Raw genomic sequence first — 22,174 nt, forward strand, 5'->3', positions numbered from 1 at the left:
ACAGGCACTGAGCGCATCGAAAAAAAAAAGAACAAGGCTGAAAAGATGTTTCCTTTAGTTGTTCAATACTTTACTGAAACTGATGGAATCCAGCCGAAGGTGCTGAAATTTGATTCACTGAATAAGGAAACATCGGAGAGAACTGAAAAGTTTTGTCTAAACACTTTGGGACAACTGTAAATCCCAGTAGATAACTCAATCGCTTTTTGTGGAGACATTACCGATTTCGGAGGGCTTCATCGAAGCGGCCAGCGGAATGCGTTTCACTAAATTAAAGAAGAACTTGGAAAAATATAGAAAGAATTGGACGCTCTGTACACATTCTCCATAATACTGGAGTCTTAACTGTCGACATTGAAATAATCGTCATGAAAATATTTAATTATTTTTCAATATACACAGCAAGGACAAAGAAGCCGAAAGAGTTCTGCTTATACGTTGATGTCAATCATCACGCTCTTCTACCTCACTCAAAAATAAGATGGCTTTCGGTAATGGCGGAAGATGAGAGAATTCTTAAGCTTTGGATTTCATTAAAACAATTTTTTGACGCCGAAGACAGTCCACCCAAAATAATTTCAGATTTTTTCCGTGGTTCGACCAGTGAAATTTACTTCATGTTTCTGTGGTCAAGCTTGGTTCTGTTTGAAAAAACTATAAAAAGCGTGGAGAAGAATAAAGTCTCTATAATTGAAATAAGAAATATAATAATCGACACTCAAAGACGTCTGAATGAAAGGAAGTTTGCCACTTTTATTGGCATGCAAACCAAGATGAATTTGAGCAAATTAAAGAATGAGAACCATAACCAAGAAATAATTAATTTGATTTCGAAATTGGAGGAAGAGATAATGGTTTTCTATACCACAGTATTCGATTACTTAGAAAAATGGGCTACTTATTTCAATGAATATCAAATATTTGATCCGACAACGCTATCTGAAAATCAGATTGGATGATTATTGAAACCACTATTATATACCCCACTAAAATGGCACGAAGATTTCAGGCTATAATTATTTTCAGGAATATATGTATCTGCAGAGCTTTCTAGAGACCAAGAGTGACTCGGAAGAGTGGAAGTATAAACATTCCGTGGAAGGAAGGTGGATTTACTTTCTTAAAGAAACCGGAAATCTTGAACGTGAATGACAACTGCTAAGAGTATGCGAGTATTCGTTTTCTGTTCCTGCACGCAACACCACTGTGGAAAGGGTATTTTCGCTGATGTCCCCGCTGCGGACTTATGAAAGAAATCGACTTCTGCCAGGGACTGTGGAATCAATCTTACAGTGCCAGTTTAACTACAATCTGACTTGCATTGAATTTTATAAATACGTAAAAGGAAGAAAATACTTTCTGACAAAGATGAAATCTTCTAAAAAATATGGTATACCAACTACTTCTGCCGCAACAAGTTCCATGTAACTGTGTTCTAAATAAGAAGTAATTATACTAAATAAATTTTTACTTAATTTCTACACCCCCATCTCAGAGCATCCTGACGAGGTCGCACGTAGACTATGGGACTATCCGTTTCGGCCTTTCTAAAACATAGAATACCCAGTACAAGCCCTGCGTAAATGTGTAGCGCAGGTGAGCTCAATATCGACGCATAGACTATTTGGAAATATTAGAAGCGCCACCTTTTCTGAGGGAATCGTTTTTAGCAGCCAATTTTATATTCAAGCTTGCCCTGTGTAAGAGGACAAGAGTGTCAGAGAAAATTACGATGTTAGTGTAGACACGTTCACTGGTCACCAATTACAAGCAGGATATGCTCTCAAGTATTTCGGTGCCCATGCTGTCAAATGTTTCAATGTCGTTAATCATCGAAAGAAAATTATTATTACTTAGCAAGTAATGTATTATTGAAACCCATTCTACTTGTCTTTTGTGATACCTACTATTAAGGATGAATCCCTTCAGAACATTAATTACACAAAACAAATAAATAGTAGGCCTATATAGAGTTTACTTGCGACAGTTGGTGCCGCAGTAGGCCAGATACACAGAGGGTAAGTAACACAAAAAAGAAAAAACTCAACCAGTATAGATCGTGCGTACAGAGATCGGAAAGCGAAGAAATGGGGAAGGAATCTGACCGCTTTAAACGGTCTGAAGAACCATCTGACATGACTGCAGAACTAACAGCCGTACTATAAACCCTAAAGTCATAGTGCATTGTACGGATGAAAAAAATCATGTTATCAGATTCGCATTTGTCTTTGATGCGTCTAAAAAACCATACGACGTAACGCCGCAGCTACTGTTAATGTTGTAACAATAGAGTAAATATCTCTGGAGTGAGCATTCACATGCGCAGAACAGATTTTGTGTTGTCAACATACATTGCCGGACTGGTCACGTGTCCTCGGGACGTGTGTTTGTCCGTATAGCGCCCTGTATATTTAGAATGTCACTAGATCCCTAGTACAGACTGATTCTTTTCCTGCGTGTCGTGGATTATTTATATATGTTGCGCAGACATTTTAACAGTATCCATTTGATACCGGGAATAAACCAGCTACGTAACTTTTAAGGGCAAGTGATATTGCATTCTGCTTCTTTGCGATAGGTGTCACAGTTCAGATGCACTCGATTTTTTGTAGTTTTCGGTATGATACGGCACTTTATACTATTACAGAGCCTGACGTACATTTTTGCAATGATAGTCTTGCAAAACGACTTGACAGTACGCTAGTACTTTTGTAAGTGTCCGAAAAACACCGAATTTGCCACACATTAGCGATTATATCCCTGCTAATTCGTCCTTTTTTTCTGAATATTTATTTTCTCGTTTTTGCGACCTAAACCACAGTTTTTATACTGGTGACAGTTTGAAGTATTTATTTAACGCATTTTACGTACTTGCTCCCAGTTTATTAAATAAATAGTAGACTGAGTAAGAAGGAGGGGAAAGGCGATCGGAGAAAAATATACTGTAAAGCAAATACAGTTGGTCATGTAACAGTCGACCCATACAACACCATTAAGGGAAGTGGAAAGTGACACAAATGAAAGAGTTTGGGGATATGTTTACTAATATTTTACGCTCATATTGACTTTTTGCACTATTGTCATCACAGTTTGTCAAGATTTCTGAGTGTAAAAAAAAAATGGCTCTGAGCACTATGGGACTCAACTGCTGAGGTCATTAGTCCCCTAGAACTTAGAACTAGTTAAACCTAACTAACCTAAGGACATCACAAATATCCATGCCCAAGGCAGGATTCTAACCTGCGACCGTAGCGGTCTTGCGGTTCCAGACTGCAGCGCCTTTAACCGCACGGCCACTTCGGCCGGCTCTGAGTGTAAAGCTGAAACAGACATTTCAGTGTACAAACTTATGCCAAATAATGCAGAATGAAACACATTTCTCAGTGAAAGAAAGTAGCAAATATGATAACCACAAGTTATATATGCGAACCTGACAAATTTCGTTTTACAGTTGTTTTTCGTGTGGGTACTTTTGGTAGTAGATGCTGCGGAAAATTAAAAATAGTTGGTATAGTATCTACCTTCAGCCACACACATGCAAATATTTCTCTGTCTAAACATTCCTCTTCAAAGTGTTTTGAACATACTTTGGAATATTTTGAGCGGACAAAATTACTCCTCCTTATTTTCTGGATCCACATATTTACTCGCTGTTCATCCTTCGGGAAACTAAAATATAAATCACACATAATCATTCTCCATGTTCTAGACACACTTAACATGGTCTCCTACTGTAACTTTATAGTAAACAAAAAGGTTTGGACACAAATATTAAACGACGACAATTACAGACTCCCACTCTATTAAATTTATCTGTCTCCTGTCTTTCAAATCTATATACATAATCGACAAGTCACTGATAAATGCATGGAGGATAGTATTTGCTGAAACAACTAACCATTCCCTTTCCTGTTCCACTAGAAAAATTTACGAGAGGAAGCGATTGTTTGTAAGCTTTTGTACGAGCCGTAATATCTATTACATAGTCATAAAATCGTAGAAAATAGGTCTACAGAATCAAGCCTTAATTATAATGCGTCTCGAAATTTTTAAACATATACAGTGTCTCTTACAAATATGATAACTATAATTAGAGTTAATGGTATGTACCCATGAAAAGTTACTATCCCTCCTTTCACACATTTTTCTTTTCATCCGTAGCAACAACAGTAATTCACCATCGCTATTACACTATCAACAAACGGTGAAAACACAACAAAACTCTTGATATTATAAACTTCAAACTCTGCGGAAAGCACACACGCACAGCGAAGTCCCGAAAACACGTGACAATCCTGGTTTAATGTTGACAACATGCGCAGAACGCAATGTTCACTCCTGAGATGTTTTCTCTGTGGTTGTAACGACTGTTCGGTTACAATCCGTGGACGATACGGTGGGCAACTTGAGACTGTAGTCTTTAAGCCAATGAACTGGCTGATAACCATCAAAACGGCGCTATTACAGTCAACCATAGCGAATTTACGTGCTTCCATATTGCGTATTATTCGCTGTAGTCAAATTTCAACAAAGAACAAAAAGCTGAATAAAGAATGGAAACCATTTTAGCTTAATGGTAGACATTATAGATCAATACATCCAAAAAATACCTACAAATCATCGAGTCATTTGAAGTTCAGCCAATAGTTACTCGGATGAAGTTTAATCATGGTTCTTCCAGACAACACTGGTACAGGATTGGTGAAAAGCTTTTCCCAATTGCAAAAGTGAAGGCGTGGAGGACATTAATCATGTTACTTTCTGGTGCCCACCGAATAGAAGGTAGCAAAGCAGCTTCCTGATGCAGCTAAGCTGTGTCAAGAGGCCCTCTTTTAACAATGAAATTCTACGAATTTTCAAAGAAATTCTGTAATTCCTAACTGTGTATCTCAATACAGCCGTAGATGGCCCAACTCCATAAGAGTTCCTCCATAGAGTAAAATTTAATACAAAAGGCTGCAACATTCAACGGATTCAGTATTTGCCTGTAGTGGTTCAGCAATTGTTTCAGATGTCCTTATCTGAAGACTCGGAATATATGTCAAGTATGTCAGAAATGAACATCGCAGGAATACATTGCTCGCATGAAAACTCATCTTTTACGCAACAGCGCCACTTTCATGAGATGTTGACTGTTTCAAACTTAAACTTCGTTGGTTCCTTTACAATAATCTAAAATTCATCTACATATCTGATACGTTTTCTTGGATATTTCGAGAACTTTCACCCCACAGCTGTGAATTCGAAAATAAATTTAGTCGCTGAGTGAATTGTGAGTCACAAGTAAAAGAAAAAATAAAGATCCTTATCTTTTTTTATTACTCACACGCTCCTATCAGTTTATGCAGGCCTCCGAGGTTTTGATCACAAGTAAACTCTACATATTATTTTAAATACTAAAAAGTATGATTCATACTATTATGTGGCAGTTTTGCGTTGCTCTTCAGTCCTCAATTTGTGTTATACTGTTCTCACCTTTTCATGTTTAAGTTACTCAGAAATAGTTTCACAGTTTCTATTTGCTCTTGATTACTTTGTTAATATACACCATGTGATCAAAAGTATCCGGGAACGAGGCTGAAAATGACTTAAAAGTCCGTGGCGCCCTCCATCGGTAATGCTGGAATTCAATACGGTGTTGGCCCACCCTTAGCCTTGAAGACAGCTTCCACTCTCGCAGGCATACGTTCAATCAGGTGCTGGAAGGTTTCATCAGGAATGGCAGCCCATTCTTCACGGAGTGCGGCACTGAGAAGAGGTATCTATGTCGGTCGGTGAGGCCTGGGACGAAGTCAGCGTTCTAAAAACGCCCCAGAGGTGTTCTATAGGATTCAGGTCAGAACTCTGTGCAGGCCAGTCCATTACAGGGATGTTATTATCGCGTGACCACTCTACCACAGACCGTGCATTATGAGCAGGTGCTCGATCGTGTTGAAAGATGCAATCACCATCCCCGAATCGCTCTTCAACAGTGGGAAACAAGAAGGTGCTTAAAACGTCAGTGTAGGCCTGTACTGTGACAGTGCCACGCAAAATAACAAGGGCTGCTAGCCCTATGAAAAACACAACACCGTAACACCATCGCCTCCGAATTTTACTGTTGGCACTGCACACGCTGGCAGATGACGTTCACCCGGCATTCGCCATACCCGCATCCTGCAATCGGACGGCCACATTGTGTTCGTCACTCCACACAACGTTCTTCCACTCGTCAATCGTCCAATGTTTACGCTCCTTACACCAAGCGAGGTGTCGTTTGCATTTACCGGCTTGAAGTGTGATTTATGAGCAGCCGCTCGACCATGAAACCCAAGTTTTCTCACCTCCTGCCTAACTGTCATAGTACTTGCAGTGGATCTTGATGCAGTTTAGAATTCCTGTGTGATGGTCTGGATAGATGCCTGCCTATCTACACATTACGACCCTCTTCAAGTGTCGGTGGTCTTTGTCAGTCAACAGACGAGGTCGGCCTGTACGCTTTTGTACTGTACGTGTCCCTTCACGTTTCCACTTCACCATCACATCGGAAACAGTGGACCTAAGGATGTTTAGGACTGTGTAAATCTCGCATACAAACGTATGACACAAGTGACATCCAATTACCTGACCATGTTCGAAGTCCGTGAGTTCCGCGGAGCGCCCCATTCCTCTCTCTCACGATATCTAATGACTACTGAGGTCGCTAATAGGGAGTACATGGCAGCAGGTGAGAGCACAATGCACCTAATACGAAAACGTATATTTTTACCGGCAATAGTATTACAGTACTCGAGAATTATTTCTGCCGGCAGTTAACTTTTCCTGTTCTAGATCATAACCCGTCTCAGCAATTTTCTGCGTCTGTCTCTTGCTTTATACCTTGGCTCTCGCGTATATTAACGTGGTGAACCAAATTCACTACAAGAAACCATTATCTTACACGGAGTACATCTTTACAAACTACAGTGGAGAGGTTTCAGGTTATCAACAGCATAACAGGATTACAGCTATGATTTTCTCATCCAGTTAATATGCCGTTAGATATGGACCAAATCTCTGTTTTCCTGTAGAAAAATTACCTTCTTGAGAAAATACGTAGTCGTAAAAAATAACGATTTGTTTCTTTGCATGCCACGCCTCTTTACACGATTTACTTTTTCATCTACTAGGTGTAGAGTCACCAAATTATACAGTTATTGCTTTACACTTTGTAACATAATTAGTAAGAATAACCCATTTTGCAAAACACTGGTCATACATATTTCAGTAGGTGACACAGATCTCTTCTTTTGCATGCTATATCACCGTCTTCCATCCATCGCATTGCGTCTTACTTCGTTTCTGGCGTAAAGTGGGGGATCAGTAATTCATACACGGTCACAAATTAGCACGAAAAAGTTGTTGCGTTCTACTAAAAAGATCCTAGCATTAATGTGTTCAACAAATACTGAATCCACCTCACACAAAACTTTTTCGTAACTAATTCTGGCAGTGGGTGTGTAACACAACTACCCTAGTCATGCCCGCCACGTGTAGGAAAACGCACACGTGCAGTCGCACGAAGCCTCTAACTAAGGAGGAGACCACAAATAATTAATATTCCATACATATCATTGCAGATTCCAGGCCCATCTTATATAATAACTCGCTGGTGAAATTATTATCGCGTTACCTAATTTATTTCGATGTTCCCTAAAGTTCAAACGCAAATTAACGACTTATTAAAAATTTAGAGAGAAAGGATATCATAAAAGAAAGATTCCTGAGCTACTGAGGGGGGTGTTTCGGAATCTGGTTTCGGATGCGATTTATTCGCTCAAGATTTAGGTAATATTTCTTCTTCCTCGAGGAGGTGCAGTGCTACAAAGATGACTGCAATTCGGTGGCTGGAACGAAGGCAGTATAAAAAGTTGCTCTCCAGGTCCCAATAGGCAGTTCTTGGCCACCGCTCCTCCCACAGTTGATACTGGAGCTATTTTTTGAGGTTGGAATCTCACCATAGAGTGGATAGTCTGAGGTGGTAGAAGCCCAAAGCACGGTCACCCGTGCCTCATTTTTCACCAGCTTTTCTTCTTACCAACGGCTGCAGCCGGGCGAGGCAGATGAGAATGCACTCTGCTCTTGGCACATGCCGATTTGAGTACGATTACAAAAATGGTTCAAATGGCTCTGAGCACTATGGGACTTAACTTCTGAGGTCATCAGTCCCCTAGACCTTAGAACTCCGATTACAGTTTGCGTGTTCATTACCTTGAGCAAAAGATAGAAAAGTCACTAGTGTGTAGGTGCTACTTGCTCATCACTCTGGGGCCCTTATCAGGCAGGGCTAATAGAAGATATAGAGACGATACAACGAAGAACACACGTCACAGGATCGTTTAGTCGGCGCAATTGTAGGAAAGCAAAGGTTTGTCAATAACAAGCAGGTTCAAATGGATGTAGCTTGTGGTAGTTACGCAGATGTGAAGAAACTTGCAAAGGATAGCCTGATGTGGTGAGCTCCATCAAACCTGTCTTCAGAGTGGAGGCCACAACAACATCTTCCTGGTATAGAATCATGGAAACACTTTTGGCCATCTGTATTCCCTGTATTCCGTGACTGTTTATTACTGATACAAAATTTTGCCCTTAAGACAGTGTTGAAATTGATTGTTACATGTTTACTCAATTTTATCTTGTTTCCGTCTTTTTTTCTCTTCCCAAAATCTCTTCAGTCTTTGACTGCATTCCTGTTTCCTTTTCTCTGTCCATAACTTCCATGTTATCTTCCTTTCTTTTGATTCCTGCTTGATTAAGCTCTTCTTCTATGTCTTGAAACCAATATAGCTTTTTTTCTGAGCTGTTTGCTACATCAAAAATCCTCTTTGTGACTCTGTCGTTGGTCATTATGTTTATGTGTCCACAAAATATTAGTTGGCGTTTTCTGGGCATTAGTGTGGGTTTGCCGTGTTCGTATAATTCTTTGGTTGCTGTCTTCGTCAATATCCCATCTCTGTGTACCGCTCCAAAATTTTTTCTGAGAATGTTAGGTTCTGTTTCTTCTGTTTCTGTCATGCCTGATGCTCCGATTGTGGTCGTTTCCGATGCGTAGGGTGCTTCTAATAGTACAATTGTATTGAAGCACCTGAGTTCGGCCTGTATTGAAATGTTTGTTTCATTGTAGTGCGTAAATGTCATTTTGTACGCTGTCTGAAGTATTTCTATTCGTTCCATGTTGGATTCCCCTGTTTAATCATCTTGTTTGTGTATAGTCCCCTAGATACTTTAATTTTTACGCTCTGTTAACCATTCCGTATTTTGTGTGCATGGCTTGTGTGTTATTGCTGTTTCTTCCCACGTATTGGATAAGTCACACAAATCTGAAGCCTATAAATTCAAATAAATACTTTGGGATTACAATTACAAATAACCTAAATTGGAACGATCATATAGATAATATTGTGGGTAGAGCAAACCAAAGACTGCGATTCATTGGCAGAACACTTAGAAGGTGCAACAGGTCTACCAAAGAGACTGCTTACACTACGATTGTCCGCCCTATTCTGGAGTACTGCTGTGCGGTGTGAGATCCGTATCAGGTGGGACTGACCGATGACGTCGAAAAAGTACAAAGAAGGGCAGCTCGTTTTGTATTATCGCTAAATAGGGGAGATAGTGTCACAGACATGATACGTGAATTGGAGTGGCAATCATTAAAACGAAGGCGTTTTTCGTTGCGACGGGATCTTCTCATGAAATTTCAATCACCAGTTTTCTCCTCCGATTGCGAAGACGTTCTGTTGGCACTCACCTACATAGAAATGATCATCACGATAAAATAAGAGAAATCAGGGCTTGCACAAAAAAATTTAAGTGCTCGTTTTTCCCGCGTGCCGTTCGAGAGTGGAACGGTAGAGAGACAGCTTGAAGGTGGTTCATTGAACCCTCTGCCAGGCACTTTATTGTGAATAGCAGAGTAATCACGTAAATGTAGATGTAGGTGTGAAGGTGGTCCGATGAACCCTCTGCTAGACACTTAAATGTGATTTGCCGAGTATCCGTGTAGATGTAGATGTATTGCATTTTTTGATCTGACGTCTGTAGATTTGTTTTGGCAGAGACTTCATGTAAGTACACACTGATTCTTGTGCTTCTTGTCTGTTGTTGCTGAGTATTGCCAGGTCATCTGGAAATGCAAGGGAATAAACGGTTGTCTTGTTTGCACGTATTCTCCCTTAACGTTAATAATTATTTATTTGCAAATTAATCCCATAAAGAAAATTCTGTATTTTTCTGTTTCCATTCGAGTATCTAACAGGTGATAGATAATTTTACTGCTCCAATTGGAGTTACATGAGAGCGAATCAACAATACAAATTTGCTTGCGTCCAGTTTCATTTGTAAGAGTGGTGCTATTCTCACGTTGCAGAGTTTTCATATTTCTTTTTGAACCGCATTAATGCGCAGTATGGAATCTGCCATGAATTACATCAACAGGGAGTTACCTCACTTATCCACTAGGACCACTTGCGCGTAACAGACCTCAATTCTGAGCATATTACAAAAAGAAGAATCGAGGAGGCGGGTTACGGGACCACAGCGGTCAAACTAAATGGCGGGTGTGCTGATGGTGCAGGCACACACTGACTAAGCTGGCGCAACGACGTTTTGTTCGCAGACAAAGGCTGGTAATAGCATTAATGCCGGGTTTGCCGGCGCCGTTCTCGTAGGTGGCGAGTTGGCACAGAGCTGCTCGGGATCCGCCCGCATCGTCAATTCGTTCAGCTTTCGAACAGCCGCAGTCGTCCTCTAGCAGTGGGCCGCACTGTGCTGCATCCCGAGACTGTCCACATTCCAGCCTGTAGCTGGCATCCTTGTTGACATCCTGTAAGTCTCACTCCGTATTCTCAGCCGCTCGGAAACATTTTCACACACAGTCATTACCCTGACCAACTAAGTTTTGCTTAGACTATATGCTGATCCCTCTCCTCATGCACTCATGTAGCAAAAATTGCTGGAAACAAATCTGAAATAACGACCATGACGGGTGCGGACCCAGGATTCGATTCTGAGGGAATCACAGTTTGTGATTATCTCTCGGCTCTGAAATTTTGACTCTGAAACATATAAAAGATAAACACTACTACTGAACTGTGTCTTTTGTGGGGTCGTAACCCCCATGACCCCCACCCCTTTCTTTCCGAGTGTGGGCCTAGGAAAGTTAAAAAGTGACTACACAGTTGTTCCAGAAATCAAAAAGAGGCTTTGAAAGTCCGCTTCAAAAGTGTTCAAGACCACTGGAAAACTGAGAAGGAGGGAGCGGGAAATGTACATAGAAATTGTTCTGAGAGTCCCGCAGAAGATGCCACATGGACATAGAAAACACTTTGTAAAATTCAAATTCCATTACCGGCTTCTATAGGGATCTCCATATGGACTATTGCTGTACTATATCGAAAACCTATCAAGCTGGACGAATTACGAAATGTTAATGCCATTCAATAATTAAATCGCCACCCTAGCTCCAAACAGACGGTGATATACATCATTGGGGGCATGTTGAAAATGTGTGCCCCGACCGGGACTCGAAACCAGGATCTCCTGCTTACATGGCAGATGTTCTATCCATCTGAGGCACTGAGGGCACAGAGGATAGTGCGCCTGCGGGAACTTATCCCTTGCACGCTCCACGTGAGGCCCACATTCCCAACATGCCCACACCAGTACATTCGTAGTGCGCTTAATCTGCCACGAGTAATGAGTGTGATGGGCAAACATCTACTAGGTGCACTACGAATGTAGTGGTGTGGACATGTTGGGAGTGTGGGTCTCACGGGGAGCGTGCAAGGGATAAGTTCCTGCAGGCGCACTATCCTCTATGCCCTCGGTGGCTCAGATGGATAGAGCGTCTTCCATCTAGGCAGAAGATCCCGGGTTCGAGTCCAAGTCGGGGCACACGTTGTCAACATGTCCCCAGTGATGTACATCAACGCTTGTTTGCAGCTATGGTGTCGATTTAATTATCATTTTATCCTAAAGAATCTGCACGGTCATCAGTGGTATCTGTTTTTTCGGGAACAGATACTACCTTCATATATAGTTAATGCCATTCCATTAGGGTCATTCAAAAAGAACCGATTCAGAGGCCGTAAAATGGAAACCGATGGAGCGATGTCATTTCCTACGGAAGAAGATCTGGTCCTTGTAAGAACGCTGAGACCCCAAACCCGCCCGTGGAAAGATACGGCCGCACATCCACGTGACGACAAGGCGGGCACGTACACTCGTCGACCCCCACTCCAGTCAGTGGTGATGAGAACAGAGGAGTGAAGACTTCAAAAGAAGAGCAATATGGGGCGGTGCGTTTCGTGACAGTGGAAGGAGTGCGAGAAATGGAACTTCATTAAAGACTGGCTCAAGCGTACGAAATGCACCGATAGGGGTAATGCAGGAGTAGGTTTAATAATGAATAAAAAAATAGGAGTCCGCGTAAGCTACTACAAACAGCATAGTGAACGCATTATTGTGGCCAAGATAGACACGAAGCCCACACCTACTACAGTAGTACAAGTTTATATGCCAACTAGTTCTGCAGATGATGAAGAAACTGATGAAATGTATGACGAGATAAAAGAAATCATTCAGGTAGTGAAGGGAGACGAAAATTTAATAGTCATGGGTCACCGGAATTCGAGAGTAGGGCAAGGGAGAGAAGGAAACATAGTAAGTGAATATGGATTGGGGGAAAGAAATGAAAGAGGAAGCCGTCTGGTAGAATTTTGCACAGAGCATAACTTAATCGTAGCTAACACTTGGCTCAAGAATCATAAAAGAAGGCTGTACACATGGAAGAATCCTGGAGATGCAGACAGGTTTCATATAGATTATATAATGGTAGGACAGAGATTTAGGAAACAGGTTTTAAATTGTAGGACATTTCCAGGGGCAGATGTGGACTCTGGCCACAATCTATTGGTTATGAACTGTAGATTAAAACTGAAGAAACTGCAAAAAGGTGGGAATTTAAAGAGATGGGACCTGGATAAACAGACAGAGCCAGAGGTTGTAGAGAGTTTCAGGGAGGGCATAAGGGAACAACTGACAGCGATGGGGGAAAGAAATACAGTAGAAGAAGGATGGGCAGCTTTGAGGGATGAAATAGTGGAGGCAGCAGAGGATCAAGTACGTAAAAAGGCGAGGGCTAGTAGAAATCCTTGAGTAACAGAAGAAATATTGAATTTAATTGATGAAATAAGAAAATATAAAAATGAAGTAAATGAAGCAGGCAAAAAGGAATACAAACGTCTCAAAAATGAGATCGACAGGAAGTGCAAAATGGCTAAGCAGGCATCACTAGAGGACAAACGTAAGGATATAGAGGCTTATCTCACTAGGAGTAAAATAGATCCTGCCTACAGGAAAATTAAAGAAGCCTTTGGAGAAAAGAGAACCACTTGTATGCATACCAAGAGCTCAGATGGAAACCCAGTTCTAAGCAAAGAAGGGAAAGCAGAAAGGTGGAACGAGTATATAGAAGGTCCATACAAGGGCGATGTACTTGAGGGCAATATTATGGAAATGGAAAGGGCTGTAGATGAAGATGAAATGGGAGATATGGTACTGCGTGAAGAGTTTGAGAGAGCACTGAAAGATCTGAGTCGAAACAAGGCTCCGGGAATAGACAACATTCCATTAGAACTACTGACAACCTTGGGAGAGCCAGTCCTGACGAAACTCTACCACCTGGTGAGCAAGATGTATGAGACAGGCTAAATACCCTCAGACTTCAAGAAGAATATAATAATTCCAATCCCAAAGAAAGCAGGTGTTGACAGATGTCAATCGAACTATCAGTTTAATAAGTCACAGCTGCAAAATACTAACGCGAATTCTTTACAGACGAATGGAAAAACTGGTAGAAGCCGACCTCGGGGAAGATCAGTTTGGATTCCGTGGAAATATTGGAAGACGTGACCCTAAGACTTATCTTAAAAGAAAGATTAAGGAAAGGCAAACCTACGTTTCTAGCATTTGTAGACTTAGAGAAAGCTTTTGACAATGTTGACTGGAATACTCTCGTTCAAATTCTAAAGGTGGCAGGGGTAAAATACAGGGAGCGAAAGGCTATTTACAATTCGTACAGAAACCAGTTGGCAGTTATAAGAGTCGAGGGGCACGAAAGGGAAGCAGTGGTTGGGGAGGGAGTGAGACAGGGTTTTAGCCTATCCCCAATGTTATTCAATCTGTACTATATTGAGCAAGCAGTAAAGGAAACAAAAGAAAAATTCGAAGTAGGTATTAAAATCCATGGAGAAGAAATAAAAACTTTGAGGTTCGCTGATGACATTGTAATTCTGTCAGAGACAGCAAAGGACTTGGAAGAGCAGCTGAACGGAATGGACAGTGCCTTGAAAGGAGGGTACAAGATGCACATCAACAAAAGCAAAACTAGGATAATGGAATGTAGTCGGATTAAGTCGGGTGATGCTGCGGGAATTAGATTAGGAAATGAGACACTTAAAGTAATTGATGAGTTCTGCTATTTGGGGAGCAAAATAACTGATGATGGTCGATGTAGAGAGGATATAAAAAGTGGACTGGCAATGGCAAGGAAAGCGTTTCTGAAGAAGAGAAATTTGTTAACATCGAGTATAGATTTCAGTGTCAGGAAGTCGTTTCTGAAAGTATTTGTATGGAGTGTAGCCATGTATGGAAGTGAAACATGGACGATAAATGGTTTGGACAAGAAGAAAATAGAAGCTTTCGAAATGTGGTGCTACAGAAGAATACTGGAGATTAGATGGGTAGATCACATAACTAATGAGGAGGTATTGAATAGAATTGGGGAGAAGAGGAGTTTGTGGCACAACTTGACAAGAAGAAGGGATCGGTTGGTAGGACATCTTCTGAGGCATCAAGGGAGGATAAAAATCGTAGAGGGAGACCAAGGGATGAATACACTAAGTAGATTCAGAAGGATGTAGGCTGCAGTAGTTACTCAGAGATGAAGAAGCTTGCACAGGATAGAGTAGCATGGAGAGCTGCATCAAACCAGTCTCAGGACTGAAGGCCACAGCAACAACAACATCCGCTGCAAGGATCAAGGCGTGGCTCAGGCGATTCAAAGAAAGACCGAAGCGATGGCCGAACGACGCATGGTCTGGAACGCCACGCCACATTACCGATAACACTGTCCAGCTCGTTGATGCCCTCATTGTAGAAGACCAGTGAGTTGTGGTGGCAGCCATTGCTCCAGAGGTCGTATTGAACGTCGGAACTGCAACGGACATTCAGCACTCTCGCACACTTGTGCCAGTCTTCGATGAATTTCCATTCCCCGCAGTCCTTCCGCTGAAAGAAAACGCAGTTCAACGCTTTTCTATTCTTCTGGAGCCTCATTCCTCTGTTTACAACATTACTAGCTGCAGCGGACGGTGGACAAGTGCACGTCCTCGTCCTATCGTCAAGTGAGTGTCGTCCACGTCATTCTGCAGGTGAGTTTTTGGTCCTCAGCGCTCTTATAGGGACCACGCTTTCTTCCGGATGCAATGGTATTTTACAACCTCCGGCTCGTTTCTTTTTGAATGGCCGTAACAGATCAGTTCACCTGGCGAGCGATTTGCGAGATGAAGTGTAGTGTCAGTGGATACCACTAGCTCAATTGGGCACCCATTGGATAGGAAACAGAACGTGAATTCCTTGAAGTTATCACGCCAGTGGTCGCCTGAAATTATTTAGGGGACCCAGGGAAACGTAAATCAGCAACACGTAATGACTTCAATCATGATTTTTTTTTAGGTTACAAGTCCTGTGCCTCGAGCACAACTCAATCTCACTCTTTTCGAGAAAGTAGATCGGAGGTGAAGCGTTTCTTACTTTCGTGACAGAAGGATCCGTGGCGTTGCTCGTAGTCTCTCACGCGATCGGGTCCCGAGTCCACGCGCTCTTAATGCTTTGTGCAAGTGCGCGAGGCAAATTAGGATACGTGTTTCTACGAAGGTGAACGACGACGCGTTAATTGGCAGATCGGCATCATTTTAGTGCACCCGACTGATCAGCTGGCATACGTCATGTTGTTGGCGATGACAATACGAAGAAAACACCAGTCGAACGGACCTGTCAAGATTTACGACTCAGTAGGATACGGGCTTTTGCAGATACTGTGTAGGATAATGTATGTAAAATAATAATTTAATATTAATATGTTCATATAATTATTTAGGATTTGGTTTCTTTAAACCGTATAGATGGGAATTCACTTTCTGAGAGGAAAAACCTTAAGGCATGTATTTGTGGCAGGGTTGGTTGGATGTTAAATGGACTCTACCAGATAATTTATTGTATTGAGATTCAAGACTATACATACGTTAATCAACTTCTGTACTAGAACAATTCCTAGATAAGACTGACTCTACAATATGGTGGACAACGCTTTTTATGATTTTTCTAAAGCAGCAAGAAAGAAGACGTTGGACAGAGATTTTAAAACCTGCATGCATTACTCCATGGAAAGGAACGATATCAGCGATTATTAATTCAAAATTTTCCAGTTTAATATATACATGATGTTACAATGCGCCCATTGGGGGAAGACATTTTTACTATCTAAACATGGTTTCCACAATTCTAGTTTACCTGGCTTTAGCAACTATAACTTCACCAGCTGATTGCTATACTACCTATTAATTTTTTTTTATGGCTGAGAATCATTCAAATGACAAACTCTTTCCTTACCCTTCATTTAGGATAGGGAATAAGTGCATCTTGTGTCTCTCTCTTAGCCCATTTGTAAACAGTACAAATACATAATGCATATAACTTAGAATCCATATAAATGAATACTGAGTCATCTGTAAAAACAAATTACATATTTACAATGAAGAAATATAGCATTTCATTATGCAGTGTTTCAGTTAGTTACCTAGTTTCTAAGATATTTTACATTTTAACATATAAGACATTTTCGAGATTTATTGCAAAAGATTTTTACATTTCATATTTGTGATAAACTGTCTTGAGATCAGAAAACAGTTTTTCCCCTGGATTGTTCTTTATTTACTATTTTCTTACTCCACCAACCGATAATTGCTTGTGGAAAAATCAGGAGAAGAACCAAAAGTAGAGACTTCGACCTTTACAACATTTAATTTGACTTACTTATATATTTATTTGTTCTTCGGTTTCCTTTTATCACGTTTATCTCATGGTAAAAGAGTTTGCAAAATTAGTTACATAAGCATTACAATTAGATCATGCATATCACATTTTAAATTTATGATTTAGTAATGACATGAATTTATAAGTTTTAATGTTCTCATTCGCCAAGAGATATGCATGATACTATTTGGTTGCCATCAGTGAGGCATCAACTTGTTCATCCAACCAACTGTGTGGTATATTGGTTCAACAAGACTCCCATTATGGACATGGGTATATCATGGTTAATCGCCATCCCGCCCATCACACATCATAAGGACATGGAGCATTTGTACAACAAACATTAGAGACAACCACAAATAACATCTTCCTGAAAAGAGGAACAGCATTATAATTCCACTTCTTTGTCAGAAGGCAAAGACACTTACTCTCCACTATATGTCTCTTATCCTAAAACAAACTGGTATCATTTAGGTTAGTTATTTTAGTTTAGTTTTGTCCATAGATAATATTTTATAATGATATTACACACATAATGTTGCAAGTCTTATACAGAGTAAGCAAAAATTCTTACAAATTGATCACTGATACACAAAAATAAATTTTTTTAGAAATATTAATGATAACAGATGGCCCACAGTAACATAGTTTTGTAGATAGCCAAAAAACGCAGGTAAAACAGAATTTTTAGTAATGAGCAATAATGATAAATGCTAGTAACCTACGTTACTTTTCACAACAATCTTGCAGATGAAAGGAAAGAATGCCAACTGCAGAAAAATAATTGATTTAGAAAAACCTTGGAAATTATTTTTTTAAGTCATATATGCACGCTATACTGCAGAAGATATTAAGGCACCCATATTAACTGAATAACCGTTTTTAAAATCATATTTTCACTAAGCATGCAATCAAAAACACAATGTTCCATTTAGTCTATATATTCTCTTCTTCCGTATTTTCAGCACAACACTTTGCCTTCCAATCTTTCTTCCTAAGGAAGTTGGTTCCCAGATGAATCAGAAGTGGTTGCCACTGTCCTCAGTTTTAATGTACCTTTGTTCTTTGAATTTCCATGAAAGTATTGCTTCCCGTTGTACTAAAATTCAAAGATGAGATGTTCCATCAGCTTTCTTTTAAAAGTGCTCAGGTCTTTTGTGGTACTCACGCTAAGTGGTAGCCTGTTATAACATAAACTTCCTGTATACTTGGGTACCTATCTGTCATTTTCAGCTTTATGCTGCAGAATGGTAATTTTCTCTATTTCTTTTGTACTGATCAGAAAATCTCTGTTTAGATGTGCTGTCTTGAAATTTGTATCTGAAGGATTTCAATGGCATTAGATTCGCTAGGCATCTGATGGCCTCCTTTTGAAGTTTTGAAATTCTCTGAATGGGCACTTCTGCTGATCCTAGCGTACAGTACAATATGTATGGGAAGATAAGTCCATGGTACATCTTTAGCATGCTTTCTGTGTACACAGTCTAGGTCACTTTATTACGAATATATCTGTACTTATTATGAAAGAGGTATTTTCAATGTGGTTTTCCCATATCAGAAATTTGTACACTTCTATTCCCAGAAACTTATTACAGCCCACTTCTTCTAGCTCTGCATCCCCAACGCCCTGAATAAAATCATCTGACCTGTCAGTTCTGTTTGTTTGAAATTCTGTATACATAGTTTTCTTCTTGTTGATCAATAGCTCATTTTTTCTAAAATTCCTGTCTACAATCCATATGTTCTCCCTGGCTCTCTTTTTCTAAATCGTTACTGAGTCGCTTAATACTAGTAAAGTAGCATTTTCAGCGTATATAATCCTCATTCATTTACTGCATTGCGCATACCATTTACATACAAAATAAAGAGCACTGGTCTTAGTACTGAACCCTGTGCTGCTCCACATTTTACCTCCAGGACAGCAGAGCAGACGTTCTTCTCTGTATTTCTTGATTTATGTTTCATTTCAACACGCTGTTGACTGTTTTCAGCAAAGGTTTTTACAATATCCGCAGCTTTTTCTTTTAAGCCATTGCTGCGCGGTTCCCATAGAAGTATTCTTTAACAGACACAGTTAAAAGCTTTGAATGGTCTAAGTATACACAAGATACTTGCCTCTGATCATCCAGACTCTCAGTTATGTGTGTTACGAACTTTAACATTGCAGTCTTAGTGGATCTCCCATTTCTGAACCCATGTTATGCTTGTTTTGAAATATTTTATTTCCATAAGAAGTTTGTCATTCTGTCTTTAATTACTATTTCTACTATAGTCTGTTCACAACAAGACGAACGAATTCTGAAGGAGCTACACACAGCTCATAGGGTGCCGATTGTGAAGGACGATGTATGTAGAACAAGCCGCACTATTGTTAGACAGTGCCGACACAGCGGCTGCGCCAACTTATTAATTTATGTTCCAAGTGGCATTGACAGTGCCATCTACTGGCCGCTGAACCAACTGTCAGCTGCCCATCTACGACTGTAAAAACTGAGACAGGGTCATAGCGAAAGCATCTAGGACTCATAATTTTATGTTGAATGATGGTGCTTGTTGTTACTAATTCTGTATGAGTTTTCATAGACAATTCGAAATTAAAAAGAGTCAGTAGTAAAACTTACATTGCAGCAATAAAAAGAATGACTAAAATTCTGAAAATTTGTTAAAACATTTTGAACATTTGTTAGCATATACAAGGCTGAACTGTAAGTATATATAAAAATAATGATAATCATCATTTCTATGAAGATGTAAAGGAAACTGACATGTGTGGAGATTCACAACCATTTTTTCAGCCTATTAGCCAAATAACTAAACGACTACGGTACAGTGGGTCTTCTAGTGGTTTGAAGTGTGTGAAATAATACCTGGGGCCCTAGCTGACACAACTGCATATATGGTTTCAAAGTGTTGATGCCAGTCCTGGGTACCTCTCTTTGTAAGGGAAACAGTACCAGTGCCTTTACAAGTACAAACAAAATGACCAATTTACAGTAATTCAACAATGGGGAAAGCAGTTTCAAAGCATTGTCGAACTGAAAAATTTGAGCTGAAATTTATCTCTTTTTGCTGAGAATTTCTGTCGACTGTCCAAGATCATCTTCGCATAAATTTCAAGTTGTTCTCCTCAAGCTGAAGATTGCTCCCGTGAACGTCTCCGTTTGTACCATCGCCTGTGAGAGGAGGGGTGGAAACTCTTTACTTTTTGACCTTCTGCTCGCGACATTGAGCCATATTACGAGTTATTTTTCTAGCTCCACTCTGTAAAGTACGACCATCTGCCATTGTCCGGTGAGTTGGTAGAATATCTTGCTCTGCCTGTGATGGCTAGGAAACCCTTCGTCATTCATTGAGAGATGTATTACTTTGCGAAGCAGAACAGCAATAGCTTTGTAGCGACTGCATGCACAAGGTTCTGTACTAAATCACTGAGATTGACAGATGTAGGTTACAAAATGTGAGTGGGACAAAGTGGACCGAGTTCTGCCAACCAACAACTAGGGAGCCGTTGTTCATTTCTTTGTAAACAGACTACATTTTCGACAGAACAGTTGTGATAGTTATGGATCCATAGTTTCCTAGCTCTTCTTTATACCTGCATTTAAATATTTGCTCCGCCTAGCTCCTTTTTAATTATTTTGGAAATACTCCTTCCTGCATTACTGAATTAAGCAGGAATGTCAGAGGCTTTGCAAGATATTTAGCACATTCTAGCACCATTTTTGTTGATATGCCATCCACATCCTCTGTGTTTTTATTTCTGAGTGTTCCAATAATTTTTTAAACTTGCAGTTCATCTGTATGGCGTAGCAATAAACTCTCAACCACACTTTCAGGCCTTTGCATGCTGTTATGTTTTGTTTTAGAAGTTTCTCTTCTATAAGCACATAGTGCAGATTGAATCTATTGCACACTTGTGGATCTGTCAATTCTTTCCCCTCCCTTGTCAATATTATACTTGTATTTTTTAAGAAATATGACTCTTAACTGTTCTCACTTATGTAATTCCAGACTGTTTTAAATACGTTACAAAAAGTTTATACTTCAAGATTTTGGTGACTTGCTTTCGCTTCTCTTATCATCCTAGTGTATTCTTTCTTCTTGCAGATGTAAGCCTCATGACTGGCCTGTCCTTTTTATTTCGGGTAATTTTCGTAAAGTACAGTGACTTAATTTCTTACATTTTCAGTTACCTTGCTTATCTATTTCGTGTTTGGTTTACTTATAGTTATGCATATCTTAGGTAAAACTAATTTATTTGATGTCTTAATATATCTCACATAGAATCCCAACATTTTTCTACGCTATCCTCTATGTAAATATCATCGTATTTTAGCCTACACAAATCACCAAGTTTAGTTTATCTAAACTCAGCCAGTATGTAGTCCTCATCTTTTATACTACCTCCCAGTTCGAGTGTATGTCAGAAATGGTCTGCTGCAACAGTATATACAAACTCAACTTTTTGTCTAATTTGGGTATATTTGACAGAACAAGGTCTGTTAATGCTCTTGATGTTTCTGTGTGTCATGTTGGATTTTTTACATGAAACTTCGGATTGTATGTTCTCATCGTTGGGGATTCGGGTAATGAGCAGTCATAAGCACAAGTTTTCTTTAGTGGTTAACTGTTGCTGCATTTGATGTCATTAGTTGGTGCTTATCAGATCTGATCATCAATAAGAAGTGCTTTAAGCAGTGGTTCACTAACTGTTCATAATACCACAGGCAAATTTGCATACTGTCTTTGCAGTTTTTAATAGCAGTGGTTGCTTCACATAAATATTTACAAGACGACGACGTCCTTTCTCAATTTGTTGGACGTCAACAACATTGTCTGGCCAATGCCACTTTTTAGTCCAATGACAGTTGCATGCAGTGCAAAGTAACTTCAGTAGCTTCTGTGGAATGTTTTGTGGTTTACTGTATGACACTTCTTGATTCATGTTCCTGGATATTCAGCATTGCCTATACATCATCGTTAAGAACTTCAACTCAGCACTACTAACAAAAGTTCCTATAGTGTCTACATAAAGTAAGTAATTAATCACCGCAGAATT

This window comes from Schistocerca piceifrons, chromosome 1, assembly GCF_021461385.2.
Source record: "Schistocerca piceifrons isolate TAMUIC-IGC-003096 chromosome 1, iqSchPice1.1, whole genome shotgun sequence".
Taxonomy (NCBI): Eukaryota; Metazoa; Arthropoda; class Insecta; order Orthoptera; family Acrididae; genus Schistocerca; species Schistocerca piceifrons.